At 32.6% G+C, this 20,322-nt stretch overlaps 1 protein-coding gene and 1 long non-coding RNA gene across 3 annotated transcripts in view; both read right to left on the bottom strand.

Moving 5' to 3' along the window:
- Nucleotides 1-20,322, bottom strand: part of LOC143255349 (protein spaetzle 5-like) — a 201,022-nt gene that overhangs the window by 37,467 nt on the left and 143,233 nt on the right. The gene's annotated exons all lie outside the window — the stretch shown is intronic.
- On the bottom strand, nucleotides 639-19,720 carry LOC143255352 (uncharacterized). Its single transcript, XR_013030572.1, has 2 exons — nucleotides 19,286-19,720; nucleotides 639-16,820 (listed from the first exon to the last, which is right to left on the bottom strand). It is a non-coding gene; the product is annotated as an uncharacterized LOC143255352 (long non-coding RNA).

Genomic DNA, 20,322 nt, shown 5'->3' with positions numbered 1-20,322 from the left:
TAAAAAGTCACCTTCACACGTTTTCGAACACTGCAAATCAAATAAACACAACATAACCATAGAAAACACTCAAATACTAAATAAAGAAACAAACACAAACAAACGCAAAATTAAAAAAAAAGCCTTACTTATACAACAACTCAAGCCCAAAATAAACCAATGCAAAGGAACACCTTTATACCTATATTAAAAATAATATAATAAATAATATAAAATTATATATTCAAACATCTAAGCACGCCCTCTACATTCCGACACTCAGTTACCCCTTTCAAACATGTGGTCAGCTTTCGATCAGTTACCTCTTCCTTTCTTTGTGAACCTGACGATGACTGACGAAGGTCGAAACGTTGTTCACTCCTCTACGTAAAACAATTTCTCAACCCAAACGAGCCGTTTTTACATATATTTTTCTCTATAAGTGGGTTTCCTCGACATCACTGATTATTGTTCCAATAATGCACGTAACAGATGGTAGTACAGGCTAGTTACTGGAGTTAAAATTTACCTTCAGTTACAATAGATTTATATTAAATCCAGGTATAGAGTCAAAAGTTGAGTACACAAATCACTAACTTGAGAAGGTCTACAGTTTGAATGAAGAATTAATTTCAAGATCAAGATTTAAAAACACATTAAATTTCTAATATAGTATATTCACCACAAGATAACTTTTACATTAAAGATTCAGCTATTTCATTAAACAACTCTTCTAAAATTGTCATAAAACTGTTTTCTATAATTAACAGACTCTCAGTTAAAATGTTCCTGAGAATGTACTCAGGCATATTTCAATCTATAAATTCTTCTTAACATGATACATTTTACATCACTTTCATAACTACATTACTCAACTGAAAGGAAAAGCAGTTATTACTTACATCAAGGTTGAAGCACTTTTTGGAACATTTTGAAAAACTAAAGTTTTCATCATTTTTTATATCATTGGTAGAGGCAGAGAGAGATTCAAAGAGACTAACTTTCCAGCTAAAAATTGGAATTATTATATTATATCTTTTGGTAGCCTTACAACATTCTAAATAGTGTACATATCTAACCCAGAAGAAGATCAAACACTTAATTTGATTATTTTTGTAAATCCTCTATATTATAAGAACAAAAAAATAATAATTTGATAATTGTTTAAAGTTAAAGACAGTAAATCTGTAGCCTATTTGTTTGAGTCACTCCCTCTTAACATTGATTGTGTATCAAAGTTCAGAGTAATCCCTTTTTAGGAAGTTGTGAACTTCTGTTGTAGCTCTCTCTCTGCTATGGTAGAATCACTCTATATAGGAATTCCATCTGTAACTTTTAATGAATTTTGTGTAAGTTCTCACAGCTATGATAGCATCAACTTACAGATATCATATACTTTTTTTTCAGTATGAAGTAGAATCTATTTCTGATTTGCACTTTACCTACTTTCCTCTCTTGATGAATCATTGTATAATCTCTCTTATTTGTTCACTGTGTGTGCACAGTATTTCTTATTACATATATGTGTGCCATACATGGAACTTTTCGTGACCTGCATATTTTCTCAATTCTTGAAGCACTGGAAATAAGGTGAAATGTCCAATATACTACAAAAACTTCATTCTTCCCTCCTAAAAGAAATTTTTATCTGTGGAAAATTTCACCATCTAACCTATTTGTTTCTATTTCTCTCTTTTATATCAAATAATGCTTACAATACCCTCTCTAAGCACTTTATTTCATTATACTGGATTTTAATTTAATAATGATCCAATACTAGTTTCAATAATTATTTAATTACCATTATATTGATACCAACTTTACTTATTACCCTTATTCCACTGCTTTTCTTGCATTCTTTAATAAATGTGATACATTTTGTTCTTTAATTATTAAAACTCATGAAATTGGTTAATCTATGTATTTATATGATTAAATGATATAACATCATAATTTTAATTACATAATTCATAAGTTATGTTCATCAGTTATATATCCATATCAATAAATAAAACAACTCAAACACAAATTATTCAAAACTGTCCAAACAGTAATATCACATATCCTTCATTAATAATATAAAATAAAATCATATACTTTAAACACTGAATGCAGTATAATCAATTGGTTATTCATGATAAAACAAATAGAACAATATTCATGATATTAATCATAATATTCAGTCAATCCCATAATTAACAAAACATAGTACACTGGTTCAAAATGTTATACGCAAATTCATATATATATAACACTATAAACAATTATCTCCAATTTTACAATAATACAAGTTAATTAGACTCCTTATCACTTATATACAACATGAATTCAATGATCTATTAATTAAGAAATATATACGAAAATGCAACAAAATAAAGACCTCAGATATCATTCACACGTCTTCATTTTTCTTCTGTCATCATCACCTTTCAATATTGTTGCAACACATAGATGATTACTGAATTTTCAGTCTAAAATTTGAGACAGAACCAATGAAATACATAACTGTTAACTATCCAATTATACAAAGCCTATGTCTTTTACTTAGCAAAGTGCTCTCCTTAATGAGGATGGTAATCACATCATATTTGCTGAGTCTGTAAAATGTCTGTAAGAAGGATGTTCATTGTCCTCTATATTGACACAGAGTAAATCTGTGACTGAGGACTCCAACAATGTCTTCTGTACTCCTTTTGATACAGCTTGTGTAATCAATGTAAAATCTATCACCAAATGTCTATAAGATTTCTGAAAAAAGGAATATATGGTATGCTCCATTCTTTGCAATATCTTCTTTGCTTAGCATGTCATCGAGAAAGGAGGATTTAAAACTATAGCATTCTTTGATTGCTAACTAATTTTCCACTAGTGGCAAAGCAGTATGTCTGCAGACTTACAAAGCCAGAATCTGGGTTTTGATACCTGTGGTGGGTAGAGCACAGATAGCCCACTGTGTATCTTTGTGCTTAATCTCAAACAAACAAAGCTAACTCATTCACCATATGTGTATTGGATACTTTAATTCTTTGAATATCAATCATAGATGCTCTTTCTTTTTTTAATCTCTTCCAATGCATATCATTAACATAAGTAAAAACACTATCAACATCAAGAGTACTTCACTACATGATTCTGGTTATCATCATTGTTCTGATGCATTTGTGACAATTGAATTAATGAAAGTGTTTTTTCACAAATCTCAAAGTTATTCCAATTCACCTCATACTTTGATTCATGTAACATTTCTAATCACATTGTTTTCACTTCTTTGTCTTGTAGTATCAACTTCCTATCCTTTCTTCATCAATGGCCTTAAGCCTAATAATTTCATTCTATAATGTTATTTTTTTAATCTGTTAACCTCATCAATTTATTAAACTAACCTAATTTTGTCAAAGTCTACAAAATCAAGTACATCCTAATTAGATGAATCACAATCATTTAGTTCTGCTATTTCAGTAGCTTCTGAATAAGACAATCTTCTGTTGCCTGAATCTGTTCTTTTCTTCTTTTTTTTAATTTACACAGCCTATCTAATTTCAAAACTTTTATCAAGTCCAATTTGTCACGTATGTTGTACAACATTACACTTGTTAGTGCTACTATTAAGCATAATGCTGTCATCACTGAATTAAAACATTTCCACTTACCTAACATATTTCTTTCTATTGTAGCGCATAAAGTATCTACATGCTAGTGAAATTCCTTGGTAATTAGCCCAGACCCATTAAGAAGCATATTCTGAGTTTCTTCAAATCTGCTTGTTAGTTCTTTAATGTCTGAATCTACATTTATTCTTTGAATTAACTGCAAATATATTTCTGGTCAATAATTCTTGCAGATCTGGTACTTTTATGTTAACCAAAATCCCGTACATTTAGTTTTACTTCTAAAAGTATTATTCCCTGGTCATGTGCTGGACAATTTTTAGAAAGTCTCTTACTTTAACTACTCTAGTTTGATTGCCAAATTGATGATTCTTACACTTAACAATCAAGTTCCTGAGGTCTTCATTTTATACATATAAATAGTTTAAGGATAACTATTCTCTTTTCACATAACTCAGCTATTCCATCATTAATCCATGCAAATACTACGTACCATTTACAACAGGCACTCAGTTGAAATCACATACCAGATGCATCACTTTGTACATCTCAATATATCTTCTTCCATTATTTCTAAATAAGTATGTTGATCACTTGAAACAGCAATATATGAGTTTTCAGACTAGTTAAAAACCACAGAATGATTTTATACTAACAGTAAAATTAAAATCTTATTAACATTCTATCAGTTACTCTATAAAATATATTAAAGTATCCTTACTGCAGCAGTCTTGACATCAACCCACGTATAATACATGTAAATCTGATCATCTTGTGTGGGCATTACTATCAATGCAAGTGTGGGAGTAATCTTCTTTCAATTTCATCTAACACTCTTTATAATTTACTTAGGCATAGAAAGTACGAGATTAACTTTCTGTCTGCACCCACATACAGTACTTGTACTAATATAGCTAACTCAGTCCTGTTACTTCCGACAGTAAACAATATTGGCTGTAAATTATTCTGAATTTTTGTGTTGAAAACTAACATTTCAACACATGCCTTATGAAGTTCAGTTTCTTCCTTTCTAAGTATGTATCAATGCATTAGTAATATTTACAAGTGCTCTAGATACTTTCCTGATCTTATTGGTCATGAAATTCAATTGCCTGATTCAATGAATTCATTATATACTCTTCAAAAAAAGAAATGAAAAGAGATATTTTTGTTATTTTAAAGAGAAATATATGTAATAACGTTACAAGCTCAGAGTATGTGATGTTACACGTGTTAAGGCACTGACTGTCAGACCAAAAAGACAATAAAAGTTGTGCACTTTGAAAATAGAGGAAAACATCAGATTTTTTGCCAAATTGCATTCGTGTCCAATAAATTTGTTTGAGAGATCTGCATGTTCTACAAGTGCAACATGTGCAAAATCCCTATAAAAGTGACGGGTTCTCGGTTTCCATAGCTCAGTGTTAAGCCACCGACACGCAATACAGTTACGCCAAGACTGACTAAAGCACAACGCAACAACGCCATTGGTCGCTTGGAAGCAGGCGAATCTCGATCAGATGTTGCCAGAGCTGTGAATGTCCACCCAAGCACCATCACAAGGCTATGGAATCGTCACCAACAACATGGATCAACTCGTGACCGTCCACGATCTGGCAGACCTCGTGTGACCAACAAACTCAAACAACTGCAAACAGACAAATAACCTAACATAGTGTGCAAACTATATGTCTTCAACAGTTATCCATTTATCTCCAGATAATATGAAATTTTCTTCTTCAACAGACTAATAACCAAACATAGTGTGGAAACTGTATGTTTTGAACAATTACCCATTTATCTCCAAATAATTGGAAAGTTTCTTCTTCAACAAATACCATATCTACCTTGTTTTCCAGTGGAACAATACTTACATTGTCCATCTATAATTCCTATCATCAATAACATAAGGATCCTGGTAAAACAACAGATATGTCCACTACTACCATACATAATTAAAATACTTAATAGAGCGTATGTAATCACATACACATACAAGATTACCCTACTTAATTAGAACTTCTTAAGTAACTCGTGTTATTAAATACCTCTAGTACACTGTCTCTTACTTTATTAGAGTCATTATTAACTAATTAAACATAATTATTTGGATTGTGTATATTTACTTGTGGAGGAGGTCTTACTCCCCTTCTCCTGGTTGTAGAGGTAACTTCTGTTTAAGTTATTATAGGACTGCATGACCTAAGATTACAGTCATGGGTCACTGTATCAACTTGTATCATTAACTGAGATACTGTGTGTAACCATAAGTTTGTTGCCTAATAGAACACTCTCATATTCCATAGTTTCTGGTGCTATTATTTCTTCTTTGTTAAGAGACAGGTCAAGCTTGCTTGAGTTGTTTCTATTTGCAGGTTCTCATTTTGATCATATGTACTTCTTTCATCAGTTAAATGATCATCCTAAGGTTTATAAATCTTTACATTCTTAAACCTATTCACATGTACTAATTGTTCAACTTTTTTATACATCTGGATTTCAAAATTAACTGGGTTTGTTTGTTTTATGACTAAAAGGTCATTTTCACAGTTATGCCAGCATTTTAGTGTTTTTTTATTAACAATGGAAACATATAACACTACCTAATCTCTTAACCTTATTTTGCTAGTTTGTGCCTTCTTATTTGTTCACTTATTTCTACACTCAGCAGCTATAATCAACTGTTCATTAGCCAACTCAAACGCTATCTGCACCCACTGTTATAGCTCTGCATTATAGTTTTAACCTACTGCATAATTTACTTTTCTAGGAGCTAGTATCTCCTGCATAGTTAGCATGACATTTCTACTACGTAACAGAAAAAAACAAACTTTGCTGAGTGGATTCATTTTCAGCAATTCGATATTCTAATATTGGGTAATGCTCAAATGAAGTTTTTTAATCCTTCTCCATTAGACCATTACCAGCTAGATGGTAAGCAGCAGTTTTAGTTTTCTTAACACCTAGTAATTCACAAACTTCCTTCATTAATTTAGAAATGAAGTTATTGCCTCTATCCATTAGAAAATATTGGAGTATACTGTGTCAAGCTACATTCCTTAGAAAGGAGAATTCCTAAAGTGTGTGTTTATTTTTAATATCCTTTCTTATGTTTAGCAAAGAGTCTTTTACTTATTCTACTGTACATTTTTGCAAAAATCAAATGTGCTGTGAATGACATAAAATGATAAGTTTTCATGACTTTGGTTTTTAAATTATTTGATATAACTATCTACAGTATTCTGTCATTATCACTTTTTACATAAAATATCAGAGTTTAATGTGTATTCTGTATCTGTTCCTAGTAATACTCTGTTTCATAGAATATTTACAAGCTCATATTTCTTTTGTTGGTTAATCACATGATCTAATTCCTAAATTATTTCTAACACATTCTAATTTTCTTTCACTTCTTTAATTTGTTAATCATCTGTTTTTTTCCAATTCCTGCACTTCCTACTTTAATTCTACTTGGAGTATCAAGATTAAAATGCTTTTTGCCTGAATGATGTAATACTTCATAATTCTGTGACAATAACCATCTTGTAACTTAGAAAAGGGATCTCTTAATGTCATCAATCATCTCAACAGTGCATGACCTATAACAGGGGTTCCCAACTGGTGGGTCGCAACCCCTTGGGGGGTCGCGCAGCCTTGGCAGGGAAGTCGCGTAGCCTTGTTAGAAGTACCTTGGGATAACATTAATTTTATTTCATCAATTACATTTTCAAGTCGTGAGTGCCAAAAGGTTGGGAACCCCTGACCTATAATAATAGTGAAATACCTAACCTACAGATAACATTATAAAGTTTTAATTCCATGAACTACAGCTAAGTATTCCTGCTCTGTAACTGAGTAACTTATTTCACCTTTTTCTAAGTACCTACTCCTATAGATTATATGGTGTTCTTTTCCATTTTCATCCAACTGTGGTAATACTGAACCTAAAAAAAATCCTGAAGTACCTGTGCCTAGAATAAACTATTTACTGAAATCTTGGTAGCTTAAAATTGGTGCTTTTAATAAAGTATCTCTTAATTTCTAAAATGCATATTTTCTTTGGTTTGTTCACTGAAATTTTCTTTCTTTCATAGTAAAATCTGTTAGTGGTTTTGCCAGCAATACAAAATGTGATATAAATCTTCTATAAATTCTTACAACTCCTAAAGATGCACAAATGTCTTTCACTCTTTTATGCACTGAAGAATTTTTACAAACATCTAACTTTAATGGATCATGTTTTACATTATTTACGGTTACCAAGTGACCTAAATATTCTATTTTAGAAACTGAGATTTACTTGCTTTGAGCACTAAATTTGCATTCCATAAACCTATCAAATACACTGTTCTAATTGTTCTTCAAAACTTGCAGCAAACACTATAATATCATTTAAATAATAAAAGCATTTAAAATCTTGTAATCCTGTCATTATAACATCCACTGATCTCTAAAATATTGAAGGGAAATTGCATAAACCAAAGGGCATTCTATCAATTCTATCATGACAGGACATGGATTAAAGGTCATATCATTGCATTTGTTGACTAACAATAAAAGTTTTATTTTGCCAATAACTTTGGTATCAAATTGTAGATTATAACAAAAATTTTATTATTATACATAAGTTAATTTTTTTTAATTTAAAAGTAAATATTAAAAGAACACACCTAAATATCAATTTCTGTGAATCATGTGATATTTTGAATGCAGTACTGATTCAAATTAGATGTCTTTGATATGAAAATACCAAGTCTATAGTTTTGTACAAGTTACAACCTCAAATTAACAATACCAACAAGCTAGAATATAAAATAAAAACCTCATACCTTTTGTTTTTAGCTGAGATATGGCTTATTTACTAAATAAAACACAGTGGCTTTGTTCATTTCTTTTCATTTTTGGAAACATTCCCTTACTGATTGATTGATTTAATGTTTTATGGCACAAAGCAGCTAGGCTATCTGCATCAAACATCCAGTAAAAAGGTAAAAATAAATTAAATGTAGTAAAATACATAAAAAGGAATGAAGGTAAAACAAAACATCATTGAAAAACAGAAAAAGTATAAAATCAATGTTGACACCTAGTCTACAATGTTAGGAGGGAAAGCAGAGCAAGAAAAGTTGTAAAGGACTTTCTCAAAGAATTCTTGAATTCTTTGAATTCAAGAGGAGTTCACTGTGTTGGGATGTGGATGTTTCAACAAATATGTCTCCAGATCGAAGCTTATTTACTGACTTTGGAGAGCCAGCAAGTCCCTCTAATCCCTTCTGAATAAAAAAGGGGACCTTTTGCCCTAAAGGCTTTTCTGAAAGAGAATGTAATACAAGAAAATGGAGTACAGGTGTTACTGATGTTGAAGATTGCTGCTCAGAGTCTTCAAGACTTGGTTGTTTACCTATTGACTGTTTTTACACTATTTTATTTAAACTTGTTATTGGAGAATCCATAGGAAAAATGAAAAATTTTGGTACCCACTGACCCCACCTACCATGGAGCCCTACGAGGGGAAGCACTACAATGTCATGCAAGGACATTGCAGCAACCCCAGGGTTTTGTGAGCACTATACCCAAACACCAGCATCAGATACAATGTCCACAACACCCATTGAGAACTTCCAACACTGGTACTTGGTTGACTCTAGCCCAAATGGACCAGCCGATTGACCCAAGGGGGACCACCCAAAGGCCACCCATCTACAGGAATTCAAGGCCAAAGTGGTGTGTTAGGGTTGGACCCCTCAACCACCAGGATCCTCTCCTCCCATTCACGGGTCACCACACACGACAAACATGTGGGTGGATGTTTAGATCCCTGAGGAGGTAAACTGAAAGAACAGAACCTTCCCTGGGAGGTAAACTGAAAGAACAGAACCTTCCCTGGGAGGTACCCTCACCACGTACAGGAATCCACACCGAGGGGAACATTCCCTTATATACACTTACTTCAAAATTTGACATGTAAGAAAGCAATCAATAGCTTAGAATGTCCCCCTATTGGTTTTCTCAGTCATTTTAATGTGTTAGAAGCCATTTCATTCTTTCAAAACAAGATTTCAAGAACGTAGGTTAAACTATCTAAAGGACATGGCACAATCTAGAGTTTTCAGCTGCAACATCAAAGACAAAGTATTCATTAAACTAAAAAACAGTAAAGAATAACACAATAATTCCAACTTTAAACTGATCAATGACAAAAAACACAATAAATTTATTTCAATTTCTTTTGTTCCAGAAATTACATGAAAAATCACTAGATTTTTTTAACAGTTTAAGCATTGATGTAAAAACTGTATATAGACTTTCACATGAAATTAATACCTTATTACCTAGTGCTAAAGAATTTCTACCAACAGAAAAAAAACAGGACATCTATAGTATTCCTTGTGTATGTAGTATGAAATATATAACACAAACAACATACTCTTTAGAACAAAGATGTAAAGAACACAAAGATCGTGCTCATAAAAGTGAATTCCAAACACCTGCAATAACATAAATATGAAACAGGTCACAAATACTGGGAAATGAAATTCTCTTATTACACCAACCCAAAATCAAAAACAAAATAGACTATTTAGAAACTATGAGAATCATCAAAGCTAACAATCTTTCACTATCTATGATAACATTTCATAAACTGTATCTGACAAACTATTCAATGCCAACACAATGACCAGGCTCACACTTTAGTAATACCACTTTGTGTCTACATACTGATGTATCAGCAAAATGTGCTTGCTTCATCAAATACAGATGGTTTTCACTCTTTTTGGTAATAGGAAATTTTTAAAAACTTGTGGTTTCTTTGGGGCAGCTTTTATACCTTCTATGGTTACTATATGACTTAATTATTCTATTTCCTTTTGTACAAACTGGCATACGATTGGTTTCCATTACATATAAACCTTTGTTAACCTAGCAAATGTGCGTCTTAATACTTTTAGATGTTACAGGAAAATTTCTGAAAAAGATGCAACACCATCTAAGTAACAAAATCATTCTCAATCTTGTAATCCAGATAGTACAATATTCATTAATCTTTCAGGGAACATAAAACAAATCAAATGGTGTTCTACTGAACAGGTACTACCTGATGGACATACAAATGAAGTTTTAGCTTTATCTTTGTCAATCTCTCCTTGCCAATGTCTGCTTTCCAAGTCCATGGAGAAAAAGTATTTACTTTTACCTAATTTATCTAACATTTCCTGGGTATTATATAATGGATAAATATCTCTAACAGTAATACTGTTCAATTTTCCAAAATTTATACAGAACCTCAAACCATCATCTCTTTTAGAAACTAATACAACTGAGGATAGATACATATTACTTCCATCCTCTTATTACTCCCTGTACAAGTATTTCTTCTAACCACTTTTAATTTCATGCTGTGCTTCTCTGGTACTCTATAGGTTCATTGTGCTATAGGTTTACTATCATTTAACATTATTTTATGTTTAACCTTGTAAATACATCCATCAGGAACATCACTTCCAATAATATATACACTTCCAAAAAAGAAACGCAAAAGGGATATCTTTGTTATTTTAAAGAGAAATACATGTAACAACGTTACAAGCTCAGAGTACATGATATTAGACGTCTTAAGGCACTGATTGTCAGACCAAAATGACAATAAGAGTTGTGCACTTTGAAAACGGAGGAAAACATCCGATTTTTTGCCAAAACGCATTCGTGTCCACTAAATTTGTTTGAGAGATCTGCATGTTCTGCAAGTGCAACATGTGCAAAATCCCTATAAAAGTGACGGGTTCTTGGTTTCCATAGCTCAGTGTTAAGCCACCGACACGCAATACAGTTACGCCAAGACTGACTGAAGCACAAAGCAACAACGCCATTGGTCGATTGGAAGAAGGCATATCTCGATCAGATGTTGCCAGAGCTGTGAATGTCCACCCAAGTACCATCACAAGGCTAAGGAATTGTCACCAACAACATGGATCAACTCGTGACCATCCATGATCTGGCAGACCTCGTGTGACCACGCCCGCACAAGATCGCTACATCCTGTTACGTCACCTTCGGGATAGGACCACCACTGCGACGTCTACTGCCTCAACCATACCAGGGCTGCGTAGGATTTCCAATCAGACCATACGCAACCGTCGATGAGGTTCTTAGGCCCCATGTGCAACCCATCATGGTGAACGTCAACGACGTTTTTCAACATGATAACGCCCGTCCTCACACGGCCCGACTCACCACTGTCTTCTTGAGACACCACAACATCAACGTTCTTCCCTGGCCCTCCAGATCACCAGATTTAAACCCCATCAAACATCTTTGGGACGAGTTGGACGGACGTCTGCGACGACAACAACATGAACCGCTCTATCTCAGCTTGCAGCAGCTTTGCAGGCTGAGTGGACAGCCATTCCACAGGATGTGATTCGTCATCTCATCGCTTCCATGAGCAGGAGATGCCAAGCAGTTATTGATGCTCACGGGGGCATACTCGTTATTGACGTTGAATGACGTTAAACTTCACCTAGTGAGCGTGGACTTCACCTTTGCAGACTTTGGATGTTCAGCAGTGAATGTGCAAAGTTTCACACATGTCATACAGAACTACCCGGAATAAACTTGTTAACAATATGTCTCAAATTTTGCCTTTTGCGTTTCTTTTCTTAAAGAGTATATATCTAATATCTTCTAATAATCTTACCTACTTCTGTTTACACTTCTACATCTCCTAAGATAGGAAACCAATCTATCTTACTGTGTGATGCTTTTTCTGATTTTCTCTGTTATACATTATCTATAACCAAGAGAAAATCCAAGGTTTTTGTGTAACAATGATATATTATACTGCATTTTTATCTGTACAGAGAATTTTCAATTTCTCTTTTAATACAAATTTCGTTCCTATGGAAAAGAAAATGATTATCTGGATGAACTTGTAATAGTTCTTGTTGCATAGTTAGAAAGCATGAAAAAATCTAATACTTAATGGAATTTATCTGCTTTTTGGATGTTATTATTCCATGTTTTTTGGTGTATTATTTAATTTAAATAAAAATATATAGTGTATTACTGCTATTAGTATAAAATATTAGGGTTAATTATCATCGACAGTTGGCAGGAAAAAAGTATTTCTTGTTTTTAATCTTTATTTTTTGCATTATTATAAAAATAACTCAAATATAAAAAAGAATTCTCTTTGTTAGTTGAGGTTAGATTAAGTAAAATAAATAATATAATAAAAATGTTTCTTTCACAAGGCATGCATGAGTGCAGTTTAGAGTAGCTTGTAATTAATGTAATTTGATAGCATAACGTGAGCTCTCTGTTCCCCAATTTGCAGTAAAGGATACCCATAAAGATAGAAATAAACAACATCCAGCTCCTTGAGCCTCACTCCATCCCTTCCGAGTGCCTAAGTGATCAGGATAAATTTAGTGCTGTATAGCCAATTTTTGCTTCTTTTCATAATTATCCTAAAATAACTGTATAGAATTGAAACAAAGCATTTCCAAGGTTTAGCAAGGCAAAGAAAAACCAGAAAGTTATGAATTTAGCTGAAAAAATTCACATCCTTGATAATTTATAAATTTAGTGAAAAGAAAATCTCAAAGATCTTTCTAAACTTGACATCCTGTCCTGTAGATTTTCTTCAACCAAAGTTACTGAACCAATCAGTGGTCTTGAATATCTAACATGTAACTCACATCAATAATAGGCTTAAAAGTCCAAGCAAACATATGAAACAGTCTTGACATCAGAGTCTCAAGGTCTAGTTTGTTTGTTTGTTTGTTTTTGAATTTTGCTCAAAGCTACTCGAGGGCTATCTGTTCTAGTCATCCCTAATTTACCAGTGTAAGGCTAGAGGGAAGGCAGCTAGTCATCACCACTCACCACCAACTCTTAGCCTACCCTTTTACCAACAAATAGTGGGATTGACTGCACATTATAATGCACCCATGGCTGAAAGGGCGAGCATGTTTGGCTCGACAGGGATGCAAACCCTCGACCCTCAGATTACGAGTCGCACGCCTTAACACGCTTGGCCATGCAGAGCCCCCTCAAGGTCTATTGAAGAAAAACCTTAATCTTCAAGTAAATGTTATACAGAAAATCTACAGATTAACAGTAAGTCATTTGTTTTATGATACAGGGTGGCCTAAAAGTAGGTATGCAGTTAATAAATAATAATATATATTGAAAGTAATTAAATTTAAAGTATGCAATTGATAACTGTTAATTTATTTAACAACATTTCACACATGGTTGAAATTATGAAAAAAATTAATCTCAAATTAATGCTGCAGGTGCTTAAATTGAAACCAACTGTTGTTCACACAATATTAATTCTGCCACCCACACTTCTGCAAACTTTTTAACACAAGTCTATCTGTCCACCAGGTTCTGCAAATGCATCTGTGTTGTACCCTTTCATCAACATTACACAATTTCCTATTGTTATTTTGTCCTCAAGTACTCCCCAGTGCTGTATAACTACTGTTGAGCTACTCTGTATTTAGTAGTAGCAAAATGAGCATGCTTTTCTGGATGATCAAAGTATGTAAAGTAAATTATTGGTTACAAGGACTTCCATGTTTAAATAATGGATAATGTGTATGTTATAATAATTAACTTGTGAAAGTGAAACAGCAGGTGCCCTACAGAACACTGTTTACCAAAAGGAACTGTCTTTGGCCTATAGAAACACTAAGAAGTACATGAGAAAAATGACATTTTGTGAAGAACGTGGTGATATTATGGATAAAATTAAATTAATGAAGGTACATGATATTTAAATAAAAATCCTTTTCAGGACAATAATTGTAAAAAGTATGCTTATATATAGAAACTTAAACTATAATCACTGTGTTAAATCAAAATCAGTTGTGTATTTCCTTGTCCTTTATCATAAGAGACAACAAATGAAAACGATTTATCAAAAACATGATTATATAGATAACATAAAGACAAACTAGTGAAACAGTAAAATTGTCATAAAATTGCATGTCAGATAAGTGTCCTTTTCAGTACAACAAGCAATTTAAATATAAAGTTCAGGAAAAGCAAAAGTATCATTAAATATATAACTGTTATAAATTAGTAAATTGTTTTATACATAAGGTGAGTATATTGCTTTTACACCATAATCAAATGTTGAAATATCATGATACACTTTGCAACATCATACTTTCTGACAATAGGTAAGCCTAGAAAAACACCTTCTGATTCCATTTCATTGATGTCATAACCCTCTGGTGTTTACCACATGACATGTAAAATTCAAAAGCTGAGATCATTTTTGTATTATGTAATAATTATTTAACTCTCAGGTGTTAGAATTCTTTGTCTATTATATAACAGTTACAAATCTCCAGGTGGTTGCATATTACACAGTATTTATGTAATCCTCAGGCAGCACCTTTATAATCTCCACTCATTTGGCTACACCCCACATGTTCAGGTAAGTACTGTTTTTGATTTTACACATTAATAAACAAGGAGTCTTACACCACAAAATGTTTGAATTTTACAGAGCTTGCAGCAAACATGGCATAAATATAGTTCCTCTAGATGAAACATATCTAAATAAGAACCATGATTTCATATTACCTGGTTACACTACTATCTCCGGCCCAAAACCATCAAGAGAGGAATTGCAATATTATAGAAATGTGATATTACATTGACACATGATGAAAGTATTAAAGAAAGTAATAACAAAATTCTATCACAGTTTGTCATATTAAGCCTGCTTATACAATGGCATTCATGCTAGGTGCCATGTATGTATCCTCTAGGGCTACATTAGATATAAGTCTATTTCAACACTGACTGTCAAGAAACACAAGTTTTCTTCTTAGGTGATTTAAACTCAAAACGTACCAACTTATCATGCAGGAAAATGAGCAGGAACAACATCATTCTGCACAAATTTACAGAATAAAACAACCTTGTGGTTATAAATGATAACATACCCACACACACCCATATAGATAGTTCTGAAGACATCTTTGACCTGATAATAACTATCCTAACCATTTTGACACAAATTTCCAATTTGTATGTATTAGATAACATAGGTCGGGATCACAACCTCATACATTTCATGCTGTTCCATCCAACATAAACATCATGCAAACCTCTTCCCCTTTTCTATGACCTTTTCCAGACAGATTAAGACATATTCCAAACATACATCAACTCATCTCTTGTCGAAACAGCCTCATCACACCCAATTATTGAAATTGATAATTTAACTTTTACTATAACCTCTTCAATAAAAAATAAAATCTTGACTACAGTCCCACACAAGAAAATATCATTTAACTTTAAATCATAGAAACTATCCCCTGAGATCAACTCACACATCACAGAAAGAAGACATTTTAAGACAAATTTGTTATTATACATGACTACCACACCAAAACACTCAACAATATGGAACATAACATAATTAAATCATTAATAAAACAGCAGTGTGACATTAATTGGGAAACATTTTGCTTATCCATTGATGAAATCAAAACAGATTCAGTCACTTTCTGAAGGAAATTCAGTTCAATATGCAACACCCCGTCTTCAGGAAATAACTCTAAAATCAAATATAATGACACCATAGCCTCAAGCAATTCTAGTAAAGCTGAACTATTTGCCCAATATCTTATGTCAGCATTCCAAACCCCAAACCTCCCACCATTTGATCCAAATCACTACAACACCGTCAATAACTTACGAGTCAAAAACAAAATGATACAGTAGATGAATTATCATCATGATTGGTGGCCTAACGCCTAACAGTATGTGATATTTTGTGCTATACCTCTGGTATAAAAATATTAGTTATTTCTATTCAAACATTGTTCATTAAAAATACCAGTTTCCTGAAGTTGTTGTCTGTGCTTTTTATTCCAAAAGGAAAACAATTTAAAGATTATTAAAAAAGTAGCAAACAGTTTTGAAAGGTGTGGAATAATTTTTCAGACCTGAGAGTCTCAGATTGTGTGCATGTTTTACAGCCAAGTTTTTTATTTTTCCCAATCATCCAGTCATGTTTTTAGAAAATTACATTTTTTTATTCTAATGTCCAGCAATCAAGAAGATCTGCCACTTTTTCACTTCCCATCACTTATTTTTCTATCACTGTTTCATTCTCCATTACTTTGATTTCTGCTGCTGTTTCTATTTTGATTCTTTTTCACTTCCTGTAACTTTTTTGCACATGATTTCAGTCATTTTGATTTTCTAAGGAGCCAGGGAAAATGAGAGAAAAGGCATTATTTCATGACTTATAATGCTTAACTAATAATGGGTAAAATGCAAAACCCAATAAACCTCATATGCAAAATGCATTATCATGCACTATATGAGAGCTAACTACTAATTTGCACCTGCTCACTGCTGATGGGAATTTGTGGTGTGAAATTTCAAGAGAAGAAGAATGTATATCTGAACTTGTTGAGACAGCATCAGCAAACGTGTGATTTTTGATAAGATTGCTAGTCCACATTGTTTGCCAATATGTATACCAGCCAAAAAAAAAAGCACTTAAATACTTAAGGAGAACATTCATCAATTTTTAACAGATATTTTGTACTTACCAATTACTAATAGGGTTCTCTATTTTGTTCATTTTTAAATTCAAAATTTTGAATTTGATCTGAACAATATCTCATGATCCTGGCCTTTATTAGACACAATTTTGAAAGAATTCAACCATATATACTAGCACTAGATTTATACAGTATGTTACCTTGCTTCTCTTTGTCATTTCTTTGCACAACTCACTAATGATCTAAATCCTTTAGTAAATCAGTAGAATCCTTTTCACAGCTAGAAATACCAAAGCCCTTAAAATCATCTTCAAATTTAAGTTATTGAGCATTCTTTCATCCATGTCACAGATGTAATAATACAAAAATTCCAATTCTAAGCCCTGAAGTGCCACACATGTGGCTCATTCCACTTTGACTTAACTTCATTTATAACAACCTTCTGTTTTCTTCCATAAAGCTACTCTTCTATATAGTTAAGTAACTTATCCTCCATATCTACAGAGATAATTATTTTAGAAGCCTTTTATGACATCTTGTAAGATTATTTTTTAATGTAAGATGCTTTTTAAAAATCTAGAAACATAAATCTACACCTTTACTCCCATTTAAATAAGCAGTAACCTTTTCAAAGAATGTCAAAAGACTGATTTACAAAGCCAAAATTTTCCTCAGGTTAGCCATGTTAACGATCCTAAACTTTGTTGAATGATTCTACAAAGCATTTTTTTATCAGACTTTCCAAAATTGTTTCCTACAATTTAATTAATGCAATCATATTGTCTAGCCTTATTTAAATTAATCAACTGTTCAAACCAGGAATATTACTTATATCTTGATTGTCAAAATCTGAAGACAAAACGGAATTTAATAACCCAGCCATCTCATACACATCAAATACAAACCTTCTTTTGTCATTCCTCAAGGATTCAAACATAATTTTGACATTCTGTTCAGCCTTAATATACTTAAAGAAATCCTTTCTGTTAATATTTACGTATTAAGCCAACCTTTCTAATGTTCTAATTTCCTGTGTGACCAACTTCCTTGATTTTCTATAATCTTCTACATCTGTTATACCAACCAATTTAAATTTCTTAAATTTATGATGTTTTCCTTTGAATATTTTATGTTCTTTGCAAGTCAATTTAGTTTTTTACTTGCACCCACCCTGTTCTTTTTATAAGGAATATGTTTATCTTGAATATATAACAGAACTGTTCTTAAGAATTTTCCACATTTGATCAGCGTCTCCAAATAACTCATTTTCTAAATTAACTACAGATAATTTTTGTTTCCTTTTTGAAATCTGTAACCAAAATGTCACTATTCCTAATACTTACATGAAGCAAAAACAATTGATCCCTCATGGTTTAACTCTAGAATTTCCCAATCTATATGCCTGAAATTAAAATCAACCATAATTAACAGCTGAAATCTTAACTTCACTCTTAAGTTTCTCACTAATTTCATCAGTATCATCTGGTGGTCTATAACAAATTTCAACTAAAAGCCTTTAACCATTGATAGAAACTCAAATGGATTCAATTTCCTTGCTATTATCTTCAACATCCCCAACTTCAAAATATAAAGCCCCTCCTCTACTCTCTATAGCACTCAATCCCTATCAAATAACCTGTGACACTATCTGTAAAAGACATTTATGTCATTAGACATTTAAGTTATATCAAAATCCTCCAATCCTACCACTGCCCTGAACTGAAGTCATCTATTTTATTTCTTATACTTTTATCATTACAGTAGTAACAAGTAAGTCTATCCTTAATTCCATTTCTATAATATTTTCCATGCTAAACTTTTCTCTATTTTTTTTTCATTTAATCTGTTCTTGCCCTTATCACTGTTAAGTCATAGTTTAAATACTCTCTTGGAGCTGAATTAATAGCCCTTACAAATAAGCCAGACAATACCCTATTTAGATGTAAACCATCCATTCAAAAAACTTCCTTCTCTGAACAAAACTGCCCATACATATTAACCTAAGCCTAGCATTTAGCCTCAGTGACCTACTCATAATTTCATCTCCCCATAATTAATTCTTGGCAGTATAATTGACATAGTTAAATTATGGCCTTTTTTAACTTAAATGATTTTATACACCCCATAACTTTTTTTAAATAAGTTCCTCTGTCTTACCTTCCCCTACATCATTATGTACTGTCTCTGTCTCTGATTCTTTTGCACTTCTTCCCTCCAACAGTTCATCTGTATAAGTCAAGAGCTGAAATTTGTTACTCAAAATAATAGGCTCATTACAATTAAATACATTACAGTACTTTTAGCCCTCACAGTATTCTAACTTCCTAAAAGTTATTGTTTGCTGATGTATGTATCCCTTGTACACTTTTAAGCAGAAGTTTAAACTACTCTTGAAATCAAACTATCATTTCCCACAGTTTACCCTTCTCTTTATCTACTGGCTCTACTTTAATTTGGATAGCCTCCAACTTATTCTCCAAACTTAACATACAAATTGCACATCACTGCAACTGCTAGTACCAGCATCCTAAAATTTGTATAATAAAAGTACATACAAGTTCCAAATTTCAAATAAAACCCACTCATTGCTCGTATCATACCTACAAAAAGAAAAATGAACGCTTAAGTACAAAACTTTTATTCTATATTTCTTGCACCATTTTTCTAAATTATTTAGAACTGGTTGGAGGTCTGTTTCTGCTATTGAAGGAGTGGGGGCACTTTTCCAGACCGCTACATCGTTAGCAAATTGTAATGCAAAACCTAAATTTGGTCCGACGACAGTGGCTTATTACTCACGTAAATGATAAATAAAATAGGGCTAATTGCCCCTCCCTGTGGGACTCCTGCCTCCGGTAAAAAGGACCCTGAGTAGGCCTCATTCACATGTCTTTACTCGTTTTATTATCCAGAAAGGCTCCAATTTTAGTATATGTACTGCCGAAGTCAGTACGTTCTTAAACACCTCAAGTGTTGTTTATATAAGACAAAACACATTTTTTCGACAACGATGGTGTCTTAATATATGTCTTCCTTTAAGGAAATAGCAATACAAGACATCGTAATACTTTTACAACTGTTAGGACAGCTGTTATTTATACATTCTTTTTAATTTCATTGTTTATATTTTCTGACCAAGACTATGTTTATATTTTAGATGTTCCTTCTTCATTATAAAATATTGAGTTAATGAT

Source organism: Tachypleus tridentatus, chromosome 7 (assembly GCF_004210375.1).
Source record: "Tachypleus tridentatus isolate NWPU-2018 chromosome 7, ASM421037v1, whole genome shotgun sequence".
Classification (NCBI taxonomy): Eukaryota; Metazoa; Arthropoda; class Merostomata; order Xiphosura; family Limulidae; genus Tachypleus; species Tachypleus tridentatus.
Note: the sequence above shows the minus strand (reverse complement) of the source record. Positions and strands in the feature narration are given on the sequence as shown.